The sequence below is a fragment of the Mytilus californianus genome, unplaced genomic scaffold (genome assembly GCF_021869535.1).
Source record: "Mytilus californianus isolate M0D057914Y unplaced genomic scaffold, xbMytCali1.0.p SCAF_3, whole genome shotgun sequence".
NCBI classification, from domain to species: Eukaryota; Metazoa; Mollusca; class Bivalvia; order Mytilida; family Mytilidae; genus Mytilus; species Mytilus californianus.
In genome coordinates this window covers 22,726,690-22,739,003 of record NW_026262679.1, presented here as the reverse complement: position 1 = coordinate 22,739,003, position 12,314 = coordinate 22,726,690, and the positions used below count along the sequence as shown (strand labels likewise).

Sequence of the window (12,314 nt, the reverse complement as noted above, 5' to 3'; positions counted from 1 at the left end):
ATTTGAATCAGTACAAGAAATGTTTTTCTGTTTGTCTAAAGATATGATACAGTGCTTTTAATCTTTTAAAAGGGGCATTTTCCCTGAAGATGAGAAAAATTTGGTAGTACAAATTATCACAGAAAAGACATTTTTGAATATTTTAAGCAGAATTATATTTGGCTATTTCTATAACGTCAACGTTTCCCATTTTAATGTACCAAATGCAAATTTCGACAATTAATGTTTGATACTCGAGAATAAAACATTCTCACAGTTCAAATCTAATGAAAGCGTGGCAGAGCTTTTTAAAAAAACACCTACAACAAGTGAATCCAATCTCGGACAAGAAATCAGAGCTATGACGGAGTGATATATATATTCCTTAATTAAAAACGATTTCGAAATTTTATTACAGCAAGTATCAATAAAACATAATTCGTATTTTCATACCAGTATCGAAGTACTGGCTACTGGGCTGGTGTTTCATTCGGAGAATAGTAATGACCAAACATAAAAGATTTTGATGAGGGAAACTCAGGAATCCAAAAAAAATTAATCGAAATGAAAAGATGATTATTTTACGCTTATCCGTTTTATTCTTAAGATTAAGATTTGTAAAGATCATAATGAAATTCAAGTCAATTTCTCAAATTATATTACAAAGCTGCATTTTGAGACAATATGTTTAATAATCAAAGTCTTTAATACCAGGTGAAATAAGAACTAAAGTATTGTTTTCCATGCCTATAACATTTTGTGTGAAAAATCCCTTCATCGAGTACGCGCGTAATAAAAAAAAATAAATGGGGACACAAGATATTAAGTGGTTTTAAACATTTTTTACATATTCAGAATTGACCACCTAGGTTTACAAAATGTATTAGAAATACTGAGAAAAGATTAATTTAGACAAATAGACACTTGGTCTTAAAAAATTGTAAAAAATAAGACATTTATACGTTGCAACAGGACAGGTTACTATAGCCTTACGATGAAATTAAATATTTTTTGTGCTTAGCAAAATTGGGTCGACATGATAAATTTTTTGTGGACTTTCGTACACATTTCGTTCATTTTACATGCAATTGTCACGTTCCGGGGGTACGCAACTGCTTTACTCTGGGTTTCGTACCAGAGTCGTTTCTCTGGATACAGTCAAGGCTCAAGAATTGGTAGCGTTATTTTATCAACTGAATATTCGGGTTCTCTTTATATTGATGCTGGGTGTCAAGATTAAGTAGACTTTGGGTATTAGACGATAAATGCCAAGGATGATAATGATAATGACGTCCCGGTTTGGTATAATGCTTTATTTAATATCTTGATATACTTTTGCTTAGCCAGTGCTTTCTAAAAGCAACGGATTATTAACTATATACTGAGCCAGTGCTTTACTTGTAGCCACTGCTTTATATCTACTTGATTTGGGCCAGTGCTTTACTTGTGGTAACTGCTTAATATATACTTTATCTGGGCCAGTGCGTGTGTTGATCTGTTTGGTCTGAGTCACTACTTTGCTCGTATTCAATGCTTCACCGTCTGGAAATGCTTTACCTTGTATACAGCCAATGCTTCTCTCTGAAGCCACTGCTTCTTCAGCAGCTATAATTAATTAATCACTTGGTTCCTTATTCAGGAACACTGCTTATAATTCTTATTCAAAACTCTACTTTAATCTCACCTTTATTCTGTCTCTTGTTAATAATCCAACTGCTCGGCTTGAATTCTAAACCCAGAACAACGTGAACTGTGAAAACCTTGGTATATATAGTAAATTGTAGACTCGTCCATACAATAGACTATTCCAGAAACGACTTTATCACTTAAACGTTTTGCAACAACTAAGCATATATGATATAACAAAGCACTATGGTGACGGTTATATACTTTGTAACAACTGATCATGGTCGTGGGAATTCCGGATTTATAGGTCAATTCCTGACCCAAAAACAATTACTAATCACCTAGTAAAATGTAAACAAATCGAAAGTGAAAGTAAAACAATGTGTAAATAAATGAAGGGAATGAATGATATTTCTTTCTGTTAGACTTTACAAATGAATTATAAAATAAGCAAGAACCAGGTAAGTTTGCAAATGCATCACATTACCCACGCCATCAAGAAATGCGTCCCGGCATTTACCAAAATCAATTGAGCACATCTACATCGAGTGGACATTTTTCAGTCCCAAACTCTATCCGGGTATTGCCTCGAGCCATGTCATTCAAAAATCACAATTCTCAATATCATTAAACAACTGTTACTTCTTCAGTAACTATTCACTAAAACAACTGTTACTTATTCAGTAACTAACAACTAGAACAACTCGTAGATGTATAATCTACCCGACATGACAAGATTCCCACTCAACTGTTTACTATTACTTAACATGGGCATCAACTTTATAAGTTAACTTTATCCTAAGAACCCTTAAATCGTTTTCCATCTGTATTTCAAATATGCATGCTGACAGATTTTTGAACAAGTAATCTTGACCATGAAAACCAACAAGCCAAATAGTACATTTGAAAACCACCGAAAATATCACAAAGCCAAAACCTGGTATGAAATAATTTTGCCTAACAACCGGCCACTTATGGACCACTCAAAGAGCTTGTTGAGAGGGATCTTTTACGTGCACAAAGCGTGGTTCTCCCTGAACACGGGACCTCGGATTTAACGTCCCCATCCGACGGACATCATTATTATATATTTAAAGAAACAAGGCATTATATATAAACAATAAAACACAAAAGTTTTCATAATTCTTGGAAATCTTTCTCCTTTAACAAGTAACTAAATATCTGTATTGTCTGTTCCTCGCGAACATTCACTTGTATATTAATCACACTATAAAGCTATCGAAATACGTATCCCGTCGGACTGATTACTGAATAGTTCTGTCAAGCCTACCTGGCTATGGTATTTGTATGCTTATTACATCAAATGTCACTTCATCTTTTCCATATTTCAGTTTCCTCTACATCTTTACCGTTTTCCTTGTATCTTTTCACCACTCTTCTCTCAACCAGCATCAACCCAGAGGTGGCCACTGGCCTGACAACCTGTGCTGGTACAGGGGTTGGGATGGTTCCGGTCGTAGTTGTCGTAACAGTTCCTACGTCCATAGGCGAGGACGAGAACAACAACGGTGATGGGTTTGACATGGAACTTTCATCCGAATCAGTATCAACAACTCTCGGTATTAGAAACGAGCTTGGCACAGAAGGAACTATATTTGCGGTTGTGGTTAGCAACCTAGGTAATACGAATCTCTTGGAGGCTATTGGCTGTGGTCCCAACGAACTCCTTAAGGTATCTAGTAGCCTCTTCCTTGAAGAATTGGCCACCGGTAGAGGAGACGTGCTCTTCCTGACTACTCTGCCCTTGATAAGTGAGCCTGTAGCCATCACTGATGTGCTTGTTGTGCTGGTCTTGGATTTCGAAGGTTCTCCAAGTACATCAGATAGGGTGCCTGGATTCTGTTTCTACCATTCACTATCGGTATCATCAATGGCTGACAAGGATGCTGCATATCTCCTCCTCTGATGCCTCGCAAAGTCAGTCTTCCTGCTAGTTGCATACGGACACAGATCACATAAGTACTCTTCCTCTGACGACCTTTTCTTTACACATGCTAGAACATGATCCTCTAATTTCTTCTCTGTGTTGAACCGTACTTGGCAAACTGGGCACCTCCATCTTGTCCGTGGTGTCTTCTTTGTGTTAGCCATCTGTAATTTAAGAGAAATCATTGTAAATATATACATGTATATACAAAATTATATGTTATGTACAGTTATACTCGTTCATTCATTTTGTGTGTTTTTTTGTTTTTTTTTATATATATATTTTTTTAATCTTGAACATAATCATTTAACCAAGTGGGAGGCTTCCTTTCCCGTCTTAATCTTGGTAAATTAATGTGTTCGTCTTGTGCAATGGTCTCATATCTATTCTCAAAATCAAATTCAATTGAGGCACTTTCGCCAACAACTTGGGCTTGATCGTTCATTTCGTACGTACGTCGACGAGCATCACACAAACTTGGATCAGCTTCTACCTTATGTGATGATGGCAACTCGCCCAAAATGTCGATGGCTATCCTTTCCATAGGGAAGCCTGACCTTTGAATCTGCATTGGCGCTCTCTTTCGTTTTTGTGGGCCTTTCCTTCTTACACAGGTCTCACATCCTGTTATGTAGGCCACCACATCACGACGCATTCCAGGCCAATAAAACCTGTCTTTTAATCTTCCTAATGTTTTTCTTATCCCAAGATGTCCCGAAGTCTTATTGTCATGGCATTGCTGTAAAACAGCGCGCCTTTCTTTCATGGGTAGTTTGGCTACCGTGCTTTGCTCTTTGCACAATAAATCGTTATCAACTTTCAATGTTTCGTATTGCGACCATAAACTCTTCACTGCATAATTACATTCCCCAATTTCTTGAAAAGCGGTTTCTTGCCATTGAATACACAAGTCTTTACCAAGGATATGTTTTCATCTTCTTGTTGTAGCACCAACAGCGTCTTATTTTCATCACTCCCATCATTTATACAGATAACTGCTTCATTCGCCTCTATAGGTGGTGCTTGTGTAACAACATTAACACGTACTAGTTTCTTCTCCCAGTCTTTGTCAAAGCCACATTGTTTACATGGCATTCTGCTAAGTGCATCAGCATTTCTGTGTTGATTTCCAGGTCGGTGCTTAATTTTCATGTTATACGAACTAAGGACTTCCAGCCACCTCGCAAGCTCTCCTTCTGCGTTCTTAAAATTCATTAACCACTGCAGAGAGCTATGGTCAGTTCTGACAACAAACGTTCTTCCATACAGAAAATGCCTAAAATGCTTAACAAAATGAACTACGGCGAGTAACTCTTTTCGAGTTACGCAATACTTACGCTCGGTCTTCGAAAGTGTACGGCTACCATAAGCAATAACCGTTTCTTTTCCGTCTATTTCCTGGGACAGGACTGCTCCAAATGCAGACTGACTTGCGTCCGTATCGAGTATAAAAGGTCTCGAAAAATCTGGATGTGACAGTATTGGCGCCTCGAGGAGCTTGGATTTCAATGTCTGAAACGCATCTTGACACTCCTCTGTCCACAGGTATTCGCGACCCTTTTCTGTTAATTTGTGCAGACATTTTGCAATGCCTGCAAAATTTTCAATGTATCTTCTATAATATCCGCACAGGCCGAGAAAAGAGCGCAACTCGCTTACATCTTTCGGTTCTGACCATTGTTTAATAACCTCCACCTTTTGTGGATCCGTTGCCACACCATCCTCACTTATTACATGTCCAAGGAAGGACACTGATTTTGCGAACAACGAACACTTTTTTGGTTTTAACTTTAACCCGGCGTCAATCAATCTATCAAAAACTTGTCGCAAATTAGTTAACATCTCTTCAAAATTTCTACCGACTACAATTATGTCATCCAAATACACCAAGCAAATGTTCCACTGTAGTCCAGCCATAACTTTTTCCATTAACCGCTCAAATGTTGCCGGAGCACAGGCGAGCCCAAACGGCATTTTACGTCATTCGAAAAGTTCACGCCGTGTCGCGAACGCAGTTTTAGGGCGGTCTCTCTCTTCTACCTCTACCTGCCAATAACCTGAGCAAAGGTCTAAAGTTGAGAACCACTTGTTGCCAGCTAGCTGCTCCAATGAATCGTCTATTCGAGGTAACGGATACGCGTCTTTTACCGTAAGGTCATTGAGTCGACGATAATCAACACAGAAGCGAGTCGACCCGTCCTTCTTTTTAACAAGTACAATCCCTGATGACCATGTCCCTTCAGACGGCTCGATCACGCCTCGTTCTAACATATTGCCAATATGTTTGTCAATTTCGTCGCGCATGGCTACCGGTGTCCGCCGAGGTGGTTGTTTGACAGGATAATTTGTTCCGGTGTTGATGCGATGGCGTACAATACTAGTACATCCGAGATCGTTATCGGACAGTGCAAAAAGCGACTTGTATTGCTGTAAACATAGTAACTTGATGTCTCTGCTTCGCAGTCAAATGGGAACTTGCTTCATTGACCAGCTTCTGCAGTTCATTGTCCAGTTTTGGATTTTTGTGTTCTTTGCTGGTGTTTCCAGTCATGGTGATGACATCTTCTACTGGACTTATTTCTCCAACAATGGTTCCGGCTCGTATAGTTGTAAAATTGTTTGAAACATTTAGCAATCTAATTGACACATGTTCTCGCGCTTCAACCAGGGTCTTTGCCAGTAAAGCGTTGTCCCTTTTTACAAACTTCTCGCATGGCTCAATAATGCCCATCTGCAGTTTACTGGTTAACGTATCATAGTCATTAATCCTACCTCGTGAAAAAGCCTCTGTTCCTGGTGGTATACTGATATCCTCTGCGGCTGAAATTCTGTAACAGCCTATTTTGCCAGAAAACGCCATAGGATATGTGTTACTTTTGCATTGAAGGGTTTCCTGTTGTAAATCTATTTTGCAATTATTCTTTTTCATAAAATCTTAACCCAGTATCCCGTCAATAGATATGTCGGCAACCAAAGCTTCAACTATAAACTTGTCTTGTCCAATCTCTATACAGAACATTCCCTTACCAGCTATGCTCAGCTCTGTTCCCTTTGCCGAAATAATGACTTGGGTAATTGGTTCAAGATCCGGTCGTTCCTTCTTCTGTATTCTGTAAAACAAAGCGTGCGAAACTAAAGTTACCGTGGCACCAGTGTCTATTAAAAACTTAGTAGGCTGATTATGAACTGCGACGTCAATGTACGCACCCGCTTCCATGTTTGAAGCATCTGCTCCCACGTTATTTTTTCTTCTTTCCATGCGCCTGTGTCGACTGTTGTAGTGTAAATGCCGCACTGCTCCGTTTCCCCTACCATTGTTTCCATTGTAAGGCTTCTTAGGAGCTCTACATTCATTTCTAAAATGTCCAAATCTTCCACAATTGTAGCACTGTATCTTGTCTTTCCATCCAGGCATATGGGTATCGGAGTCTTTCCTTGTCATATCGCTTTTAAAATTATCAAGGTCTTTTTGGAGGGATTCAATTTTTGTTGAAAAGTCTTCCATCATTTTTGCCATTTTATCGTAAGACTCATTTGGTTCAGTGCATGTGGCGCGCAAATGACCTCTGCCAGTGTCGTATTTTCTTTCAGCCTTGTAAAAAGCTTCTAATTCTACGGCAAGACATATTGTTTGATTGAGGTTTTCCGGCCTAGATTGTTTTATCCTTATTCTCATCTCTGAATCCACAAGAGAATCTAAAAATTGTTCCCTTGCTAAAGTTTCTTTAACCTCGCTTGGTGCGTTTGGATAAGCCTTGTTTACCAATCTTCTTATGGCCTGACCAAGCTCTGGCAAACTTTCACTTGCTTTTTGTCTTCTTTCTTTTAATTGTACTCGGTACAACTCAGTCTGGTTTGGAGGAGAAAATCTTTCTTGCAATGCTTTTATTAATGTAGTATAATCCATTCTTTTCTCAGTAGGTAGATCACTAAACACTCCCTGTGCTTGCCCTCTTAAAGCTGTTGCAAGGTACAGACCCTTCTCTTGGTCATCCCAGTTGTTGATCACCGCACAGGCATCAAAATGAGACTTAAAATCGCTCCATTCACTCGTTCCGTCATAGTTGGCAAGCTTAATTTCGCGCCGTGTCTTCCCGTGGCTAGGTTTATCAGCGGAATTAGTGTTGCGGACTTGCTTGTTTTGGCGTAATTCTTCCCTCAGTATCGGTGATGCATCTGGCATCGGCATTGCTTCGGTTCCTGCTTCTTTCTTTGTGGTTTGAGTCTCATGCGTTGTCTGTTCTTTTGGCCGCGCTCCTTTCTCGTCCGTCTTTATAGTGGAAGATGGCCCATAAAAACGCTGCACTTCGGGTGTTGGAATATTCCGATTGTACCGACACTGGCACGCTGCGTATTGTGCATGAAATCACCGTGACGCGTTTGAATTATACCAGAGTCACTTAAATCTTTTACTGGGATTTTTGGGGTAGAATGTAAATTTTTCACTTGGTCCCTGGCTCATTAAAGTCTGCATTATATCGCTTAATTCTTCTTCTAACAAACTTATTTGTTGCCCTAACTCATTATACTTGTCCATATTTAATATTTTATTTAAAATATAACCAGAGCATTGCTGTATCCCACCGCTGCCACCAAAAAATATGTCACGTACCGGGGGTACGCAACTGCTTTACTCTGGGTTTCGTACCAGAGTCGTTTCTCTGGATACAGTCAAGGCTCAAGAATTGGTAGCGTTATTTTATCAACTGAATATTCGGGTTCTCTTTATATTGATGCTGGGCGTCAAAATTAAGTAGACTTTGGGTATTAGACGATAAATGCCAAGGATGATAATGATAAAGACGTCCCGGTTTGGTATAATGCTTTATTTATTATCTTGATATTCTTTTGCTTAGCCAGTGCTTTCTAAAAGCAACGGATTATTAACTATATACTGAGCCAGTGCTTTACTTGTAGCCACTGCTCTATATCTACTTGATTTGGGCCAGAACTTTATTTGTGGTAACTGCTTAATATTTACTTTATCTGGGCCAGTGCGTGTGTTGGACTGTTTGGTCTGAGTCACTACTTTGCTCGTATTCGATGCTTCACCGTCTGGAAATGCTTTACCTTGTATACAGCCAATGCTTCTCTCTGAAGCCACTGCTTCTTCAGCAGCTATAATTAATTAATCACTTGGTTCCTTATTCAGGAACACTGCTTATAATTCTTATTCAGAACTATACTTTAATCTCACCTTTATTCTCTAATCTCTTGTTAATAATCCAACTGCTCGGCTTGAATTCTAAACCCAGAACAACGTGAACTGTGAAAACCTTGGTACATGTATATATAGTAAATTGTAGACTCGTCCATACAATAGACTATTCCAGAAACGACTTTATCACTTAAACGTTTTACAACAACTAAGCATATATGATATAACAAAGCACTATGGTGACGGTTATATACTTTGTAACAACTGATCATGATGGTGGGAATTCCGGATTTATAGGTCAATTCCTGACCCAAAAACAATTACTAATCACCCAGTAAAATGTAAACAAATCGAAAGTGAAAGTAAAACAATGTGTAAATAAATGAAGGGAATGAATGATATGTCTTTTTGTTAGACTTTACAAATGGATTATAAAATAAGAAAGAACAAGGTAAGTTTGCAAATTCATCACACAATGAATAGAATAGACTAGAGGCAATAGTAGTGTAAGAAGGATATTACGAAATCATAAATCCAATCCGACCATACAAACCATGATTATAAACAAAACTTGGAGCAATCCTGGCATAAATTCCAAAAGGAGAGAAACGATGCATCGCCAAATTGAGCGTTTCTCGTTATAAATACACCAACCCCCCATGCGAATCAGTCAAATAAATTCATGATAGATAGATATAAGAAGATGTGGTATGAGTGCCAATGAGACAACTCTCCATCCAAGTCAAAATTTATAAAAGTAAACCATTATACGGTCTTCAACACGGAGCCTTGGCTCACACCGAACAGTAAGCTATAGAGGGCCCCAAAAATTACTAGTGTAAAACCATTCAAACGGGAAAACCAACTGTCTAATCTATATAAAAAACGAGAAACGAGAAACACTTGATGAACCACATCAACAAACGACAACTACTGAACATCAGATTCCTGACCCAGGACAGATGCAGCGGGTTTAAACGTTTCAATGGTACCAAACCTACACCCTTTCTCTGAAACAATAGTGTAACATCACAACATAGAAAGACACACTATAAAATATCAACTGAAATAGCTTAACTCAATCAAAGGACATATTAACACCATTGAACATACACTGAACAAATGAATTTGACCTATGATACAATGTAAATACAAAATAAATAAACTAAGGAAAGAATAATAAAAGTAACATGTTATATCGGTATGAAATGTTTAACAAATAAAGAAAAACAATATGCTCGAACAAAAATATCTATCAGTCATACCCAGATACCCGGATTAAAATTTGTACGTCAACAAAAGACTCATCTGTAACGTTCGAATCGAGTTGAAGAGCATTGAGAACCCAAAATTCCGAAGTTTTGTAAACTGTTAATTATGTTGCCTCCGGGTGCGGGATTTTCTCGCTGTGTTGAAGACCCATTGGTGGCCTTCGGCTGTTTTCTGCTCTTTGGTCGGGTTGTTCTCTTTGACACATTCCCCATTACCATTCTCAATTTTACATAGAGACTATGTCAATTTTCTTTGATTCTACACATTCAGATCATTATCCTGGATTCAAAAGTACTGCCGTGTACAATACTACTACAAGACATTTTATACTTTAGTGACTCTGAACCATACTGTTACATTTCTTAATGTTAAACCAAAAACTGTGAAATCTGTAAAATTTGGACAACAGATGCCCAATTTACAAGTAATTAAAAAAAATCCACTTCACGAGGAGCTACGATGACTTCAAAAGTAAAAGCACAGATCCTGTTTTCGGATTAGACTTCAACTTTTTCGGATTGGTATGGGTAGGTCGGTGAAACAAAAGAAACCTTATCACGTATTTGTGGCAATAGATCAGACACTAACAACAATAAAAGGACAATGGTTCTCTTGGATCCTCAAAAAATATACTATAGAACTTACTATCCTCATCTTGTCACACTTCTCCGCAGACAAAATGAAGACTATTATATTCAACAACTGGGATCTGGGACATCATAGTTTGGTTGTAATGATTAAGTTAGTGGTATAGATATTTTATCTTGTCCTTCCTGGAGCTTTGTAAATATGATGAATATTGTCAACCCTGTTCCTCGAGTAGGACACAGTCATTTTATATTCATTATACATCACCTACTCTTCATGATGTTTCTCTAAATGACCTATTGTCATCTATACAGAGGCGTTAGGTATTCATCACATTCGCACAAAGCTACAACTTTCTTAACTTTATTCTCTGTTCAACTTATATTAGGAAACCACTGTTACAAATTCTTCTTTAAATCTTTACAAACAAACAGCTTTTATCTCGGATATTGCCCGTCACAGACTTTTCAGACCGGTTGGCATTTGAAAAAATGAATCGGAGAGACAATCCTGTTTTACCTTACCTATGCCAACATAAGTCTTGATGCAATCAATATAGCATATATCCTTCATCTTAAATGAATTAAAATGAAAAGATCTACATGCTTTCAAGATCAGTCTGTTCTATCATCTCTTATATCTATACAAAACCAGTTGTGACTTAAATTTGCATATAGAAACATGTGTTGTTGATCTCAATATTGATGACTTCAGGTCTAAACCACTCAACAGTACCTGTGGTAGTTTCCAATTCAATAATAACTCAGCTGGCCTGAATATTGTTATCAACACTTTTCTGAAAAATATATTAACAAAAGAACAGAAATACCGTGAGCCTATATTCCGTCGGTTGGAAACATAACTTTAAAGTTCTGAAAGATTCAGTCAAGTATATGACACTGCAATTGCATTAACGAGAAAACGAGACGTAGATACTCGTTCCGAATGCGCGAAGGCAGCGATGTTGTTAAAATTAGAATTAATGGTATGTCTATCTCCAAAGGCAAAAATGTTGCTAAGCACCTGTCCTACCTCTTTGACAGATATGTCATTTATAAAACCCCTAATAATACAGTATGTGTGTGTACATCACATTACATACTCTGATTGGTAAAAGAATTAGACATTGACAATTCACTTGGAAGCTCGACATATACTCCAACGACACTAACCAAAGAGGAAACCTGAACAATCAGTGGTTTAGTTTATGCTCCTTTGGAATTTCAACAAGAGAAGACGGACTGAAGTTTCCTTTACCGTTTTTAGGTACCTAAATTTCATAAGACTCATACAAACAACGAACATTGCTGGGTCTGCTAATTGTTCAACGAAAATACTGTCCAAACTATTAACATCAATTTCAGCAGCAATCAAAGCCAAGCTTCGTGGTTATTACTACCTACTGTAATAGCGGTGGGAATCACATTTGTATACTAAAAGATTTGTGAGAGTACATACAATCTAAGTGTCTTTCAATAGCAAAAACATTTTACTTTTCTACTCTGTGCACTATTATTGTCCATTCTAAATTTTAAGACAGATTGAGCGAATTAGTCTAACTTTTTTTGACAAAAAAAGAATGGCCAATGTAGATACATATCTCTAGTTTAAAAAGGGATGGATCACTCTTTAAAAAGTATACTCTGATAAAAACACAAAATTCACTGACACTGGCATTTTCAAGATGCTTGATTTCTTAACAACGTATTTGTTGCGTTTGGATGACAAGTTTTTCAACAGACA

The 12,314-nt window shown here is 37.8% G+C and overlaps 1 protein-coding gene across 1 annotated transcript in view; it reads left to right on the top strand.

The window, feature by feature from the left end:
* Positions 1-12,314, top strand: part of LOC127734160 (hemicentin-1-like) — a 37,695-nt gene that overhangs the window by 19,164 nt on the left and 6,217 nt on the right. The window lies entirely within an intron of this gene.